Below are 6410 nucleotides of genomic sequence, written 5' to 3'. Positions count from 1 at the left end.
ACTTCCTCCGTGCGCGCCCACCGCGCCGCCGCCCACTTCCGGAGCCACGGCCGCGTCCCCGCCCCGGACCCCCGGAACGGCCTGACCTCCGATCCCCGACCCCCAACCCCGACTCCGACCCATGACCCCACCCCGACCCCTGACCTCACCCCGACCCCTGACCTCACCCCGACCTCTGACCCCACACCCGACCCCCAACCCGCGACCCCACCCCGAATCTCAACCCCGACTCCTACCTACGACCCCACCCCGACCCCTGACCCCACCCCGACCCCCACCCCTCCCCTGACTCAGACCCTTGATCCCAACCCTAACCCGACCTCTGACCCCCAACCCTGACTCCGACCCCCCGACCCCACCCTGACCCCCAGCCCCACCCTGACCTCCAACCTCATCCGTGACCCCCGACACAACCCCCACTCCGACCCCACTCCACCCTGACCTCCCCCCCGACTGCCCTCCGCCCTCCATCTCCCCCCTGACCTCTGCTGCGGAACTCCGCTGCAGAGCCCACACAGACAAACAGATGGACGGACAGACGGGCGGGCGGTGCAGGGCACAGACAGGGAAGCCCTCAGCTCACTGGCCTGAGCACCCATGGGCTGCTGCTCCCACCTCCTTGCTGGGCGCCCGCCAGTGCTCGTGACCCTGCGCTCAGTGGGGCAGGCGACCCCCCCTTGGGCCTGCCGCCCTGCACTGAGCAGCTGAGGTGGACGGTGTGGGCCCAGCGCTGATGGCCACCGCTGGCCAGGCAGGTCAGCTAGCCAGGTGCAAGGCTCTGCGACAGAACGCCTGCCCAGAGAGTGCAGGGCCCTAAGGGCAGCACCCCTGACCTCAGAACCCCCAAAAGACCCCAAACAACCTGGCACCATAGAAAGAATTAAGTGGCCCCTGACCTCCGGGGGAAGGAAGGACATCTTTATTTTCTTCCTTGTTTCCAGTTTTGAATACTTTGTGCTGCTGAAAGCAAGGAATTGTGCAATCACAAGTGCTGGTGTGGCTTTTCTCTGATCCCTGCACAGCCGCGTGCTGTCAGTGTGACAGGTTCACATGGCACTGCACAGTTGTCACCATTTTGACAATAATTCAAAACTATATTTCAGGATGAACTGTACTTTTTCTTTTTCCTAGTTCTGGGGCTTGAACTCAGGACCTGCACGCTGTCCTTGAGCATTTTCACTCACAGCCCGTGCTCTACCACTTGAGCCACAGCTCCACTTCCAACTTTTTGATGCATAACCACAGATAAGAGTCTCAAGTCTGGGGGCTGGGAATATGGCCTAGTGGCAAGAGTGCTTGCCTCATATACATGAAGCCCTGGGTTCGATTCCCTACACCACATATATAGAAAACGGCCAGAAGAGGTGCTGTGGCTCAAGTGGCAGAGTGCTAGCCTTGAGCAAAAAGAAGCCAGGGACAGTGCTCAAGCCCTGAGTCCAAGCTCCAGGACTGGCAAAAATAAATAAATAAATAAACAAAACAGTTGCAAATAATTTTTAAAAAAGTCTCAAGTCTTTCCTGCCCAGGCTGGCTTTGACCTATACTTCTCAGATCTCAGCCTCCTGCGTATCTAGGATTACAGGCATGAGCCAAAGGCTCCCAGTTACAAAATGACTGAGGAAGGCTTATGAGGAAGGACTTTGTGGTTTGGTATGCCAATATGGTTCTTTGCACAAAGAAGTCCTTGCCCCTTGCCCTCCAGCTCCTCCTACCCAGCAGGTGCCCAGTGTTTGTGGAGGTCCCAGGGAAGAGCTAACTTCTGCTTTTTGCTTTCTCTCAGGCCTTGTTTTCAGGGGCTGCAGTGAACATGTTGCTTCCGGGGGCACAGGCTCTGGAAAATAGGAACAAACCAAAGGAAGGGACAAAAGCAGGCCAGATTTCAGCCGGGGACCGGAAGTGTCTGTGTTTGGATTCCTCAGGGTGTTATCTGTCTGGGTCTCCAGGCCCCTTCCCTGGTATATGTAATTCATTGACACCACGTGACAAGATGTGCAGGGGGCCCGGGTACTGCCTGTGATGACACAGCTACGCTGAAGGGTGTGGCTGGCCTGGGACAGGGCTCCATGGGGAAAAGAGCTTGTTCAGGTAAGAGACCAAAGGAAGCCAGGTACTCCTGGCACACCTGTAACCCTAGCTCCTCAGAAGGCTGAGATCCGAGAATAATCTCTGGATTTGCCTGTTCTGGAAACAGCCTCCTTGGTACCACACATGTTCTGTGTCTCTCACTCAGCATCAGGATATCAAGGTGCACTGTGTTGTAGCGGGTGGCAGAGCTTTGCTCATCAGGACTGAGTCGTATTCCACAACACAGATATGGCACATTGTTTATCCACATATCCACTCATGTCCTCTGATGGGAAAGGACAAGTCTGGCTGCTGGGGTTGGGGTGGCAGAAGAGCAAGGCGAGGTGGTAGCCTGGCTATGTGTGGCAGCAGGGAGGAAAGGACTGTGAGTTTGCGATCTTGGAATGGAGGGGTGCAGGCGAGGGGGGCAGCCATGGCGGGCAGTGTCCCCTGCAACACAGAGGTGGACCATGTCTACCCAATTGTAGGACTGGACCCAGAATGAGTGAGGGAGAGATGGCAGGGAGGGGATGAAGTCAAGAGGGTCTGGCACCTCGGGCATGGCGGGGTGCCACTGGCACCTTGGTGCCTGCACCTGGCAGGACATGAGGACTCGAGCTAGTCTGTGGGTCTGAGTCGCACCAGGCCAGCAGCAGCAGCAGCAGCGCCTTGCTCTACCTGCTGGCCGCTCATGGAAATGACAATGGCTTGTTCTAGCCAAGCCAGGGCAGAGCTGGCTGGGCCTTCCCAGCCTCTTCACCAGGGAGAGGCCCAGTCCCCGGCAGGTGGCCGTCCTCAGGTGACTCGTGCTCTGCTGGACTGGGGTCTGGGGAGGGGCTGTCACCTCCCCCCCCCCACATGGCCAAGGACTCCAAGCCCTGGCCCCACTTGCCCATGCTGGCTTTGCCTGTGCTCAGCGCCGTGGCACTTTGTCTTCACCTCCTCTAGGTCTCAGCCTGAGCCAGAGGCTGGGATCCTTGGGGACCAGAGCAGAGGGACCCTCGCCACCTCCCCCTCCCCCTGGTCTGGGAGGAGAAAGCTTTTCTCAGCATGGCCTCTTACAGGAGCGTCCTGAGGGGCAGAGGCTGGCCATGGTCCCCCTGCCACACTCTTGTCTTCCCTGGGTCTGAGCCCCACACACCCAACTAGGCGAGCAGGTACTTGCCGGGAACATCTGACTGGAAGCTCTAGTGAAGGCGTGAGGAGGTGTTACCTGGAGCTGGCATCTCACAGACTTATCTGCCCAGACTGGCCTTGAATCGGGATCCTCCAAGCCTCAGCCTCCTGGGTGGCTAGGATTACAGGCATGAGCCACCCATGCCCAGCTAAGTAGTGCCTTTCTAAAACACACAGGTCCACCTGCCTGGCCCAAGGACGCCCCGAGTCCCATCATGGAGTGGGCGTCCCGGCTGCCAGAGGCCAACACTGGCCAGTATGTCCTTTGTGTGGCGCTGTCTGGAGTGGCTGCTCTGAGCCACACCTGGGAAGCTGTGCTGCCGGCACAAGGCACACTGGCAGCCAGTCTGGCAGGTGGCAGGCTGTAAGGTAAGGAAGGCCATGGTCCAAGCATGCGACAGAATGGCCAGGCCAGACGCTGGGGTGGGGGATGGGGGGTGGGCAGGACATGACCATCCCGCCATCATCCTAATGCCAACCCACCGTTCCATGTATATGTACCTGTGCATACCACTGACAACCCCAACTCACAACCTCCCCCCTTAATCCCTGCTGCTTCTCCCCTAACACTCCCACATTGTGCTTCTGGAGGCGAGTCTGAGGTTGGCCCTCCATCTCTGTGGCTGCCTTGTCAATCAATGCTCTTTTGCAAAACTTGTCATTTCAATGACTGGCATGCTGTACACAGGAAAAGTGTAAGAGGCTCAGACAGACTGACTCAGGCGGAGTGAACCCATGGGGTGGGAAGGGCTGGGGAGACACAAGACTTGGCTCAATACATCTGCTCCAAAGCTGCCATCTTACTAACAAACACGCATGCTCACACACGTGCATCTCCAGAAGCAAAAAGCAAGGAAGAGGCGGCCCTGGACCTGGGGAAGCCAGCTCTCCTGGGCCAGCCATGGTGCCATGCAAAGAAAAACGCGACAGGACAGGCCACTCCGAGCTAGGACACACGGTGCCTTTTGGTTAGCTACCTGAGCTTAGCCAAGGCGCCCCAGTTGTTGGGAGGCTCCACAAACAGGAGGGGACCCAGCCTCTTAGTAGCACCCTCTCTTCCTGCTCCCAGCACACCAGAAGCCTGGCTTCCACAGGGCACAGGTGCTAGCTGGGCACAAGCAGCCCCACGCCCTGTGCCCTGCTCTGTTGTTTCAAAAGCCAGAAAGTCTGGCCAGGATTGTCTGAGTTGAGGATGGAGACCACCCCTCTTAACCCTTTGTTCTACAAATACAAAAACAGATTGAGACTGATTTAAACCCTGACCTGAGCCAAGATTGTGTGCATATGTGTTATATGGAGCCAAGCCTAAGTGCACTCCTTTAATCTTAGCACTCTGGAGGCTGAAAGAGGAGGATCGTGAGTTTGAGGCCAGTCTCCACTACTCAGTGGGTTATTAAAAAAAAAATAACTTGGCTAGGCTGTAAATGTGGCTTAGTGGTAGAGTGCTTGCCTAGCATGCATGAAGTCTAGGGTTCAATTCCTCAGCGCTACATAAGCAGAACAAGCTGGAAGTGGTGCTGTGGCTCAAGTGGTAGAGTGCTAGCCTTGAGCAAAAGCAGCGCTGAGACAGTGCCTAGGTCCTTGAGTTCAAGCCCCAGGACTGGGAAAACAAAAACAAAATTAGGCAAGAAGCAATTTCATTATGGTAACTTAACAGGTAGGTTAGGAATCTGACTCCCCTCAAGGCTCATGGGGCGGGCTGGCAAGCAAATCCTTGGCAGATGGCAAATGCTCTTCTGCCAAGCTCAGCAGGAACGTCCTTTATCCCACCCGTGCTCTGCCACTCCTACTGCAAGTGCCAGGCTGTCCGGGAACGTGACGCTGGCTGGCATCTTGCTCCCCAGCCCCCGAGCAGCTGCGGAGGGAGTGGGCGGGTCCTCTCTGGGCCCCCGGCATTTGCTGATGTGCTAATTGGGTGCATTTTAAAATGGCAATTTAGCACTGTCTCTAGATTGTACCACAGCAATCTTGGCTGAGTATTGAAGGTTACAGCCAGGCCCACTGTTAAAGAGAAATGTGTGGCCCCCATATTGTGGTGGTGCCTAGGCATCATCAGACACTGGACAAGTACCTTACTTTACCGCCCCCCCCCCCGCCCCAGGGGTTTATGGCTCTGCTGTACAGTTCATTGGCTTTTGACTGGCCCTTTCCCCAAACCCACTACTTTCTCCCACAATGAACAACTTGTCTTGCTCCCTTTTTCATATTTTTGGTCAGCTCTGAGGCTTGAACAAGACCTGGGCACTGTCCCAGAGCTTCTTTTGTTCAAGGCTAGTACTCTTATCACTTGAGCCACAGCACCACTTGTGGTGGGGCTTGAATTCAGGGTCTGAGCCTCTTTGTGCTCAAGGCCAGTGCTCTACCACTTGAGCCACACCACCACTTCCAGCTTTTCCCTAGTAGTTAACAAGATAAAAATCTCACTTTCCTGCCCTGGCTTGCTTTCAACCATGATTCTCAGATCTCAGCCTCCTGAGTAGCTGGGATTCCAGGTGTGAGTCACCAGTGCCCCGCTTACCTTTTAAATTCCTACTGAACCATTTAACATATTTAGATTAATTATAATTAACAAAACTTTGTAGTTCTGGCGCCTAGGGCTTACTGTGCAGTAGTGGAAATGATGCAGGCACCTGCAGTTAACCCCACCCATAATTGTGCTCCTGGACAGGGCAGTGGAAGCTGGCAGGGTGGTCACTGCCCGGGCAATGGCTTAGGAGGCCCAGAACTGTGGGACTTGTGTTAGTGCTGGGCTGACACAGGCTTCTCTGGTGTCTGGACCACATACTCACATGGGCTCCACTCCTTTGTGTTGCTCCTGGCTTGCCTGTTGCCAACACATCTTGGTGTCATGGGCCTCCTGCATGCTTATTACACAGAGGGCAGCCTGGCAGTGGTCCTGTTAGGGGCATGCCAGCCTCAGTTCACAGCCTGGGGCAAGAGGGTATCTGATTTTGGTCCATGATTGTGTTCAAACCTGCACCATGGGCTTGCAGAACTGAAAGGCCTTTTTTCATCAGTATTGCAGTGAACTGGGTGGGGGTGGGGCGTTTCCTGGAGACGAGAAGATGGGCAGCACACCCCATCCCTCCTGTAGAGCTTCCTTAATAGCCCCCCTTCCCCAAGCAGGGCGCTGCCCACTCCTGCACAGCTCCATCAGAAGCCAACTGTTG

The sequence above is a fragment of the Perognathus longimembris genome, chromosome 3, assembly GCF_023159225.1.
Source record: "Perognathus longimembris pacificus isolate PPM17 chromosome 3, ASM2315922v1, whole genome shotgun sequence".
In the NCBI taxonomy this organism is placed as follows: domain Eukaryota; kingdom Metazoa; phylum Chordata; class Mammalia; order Rodentia; family Heteromyidae; genus Perognathus; species Perognathus longimembris.
Note: the sequence above shows the minus strand (reverse complement) of the source record.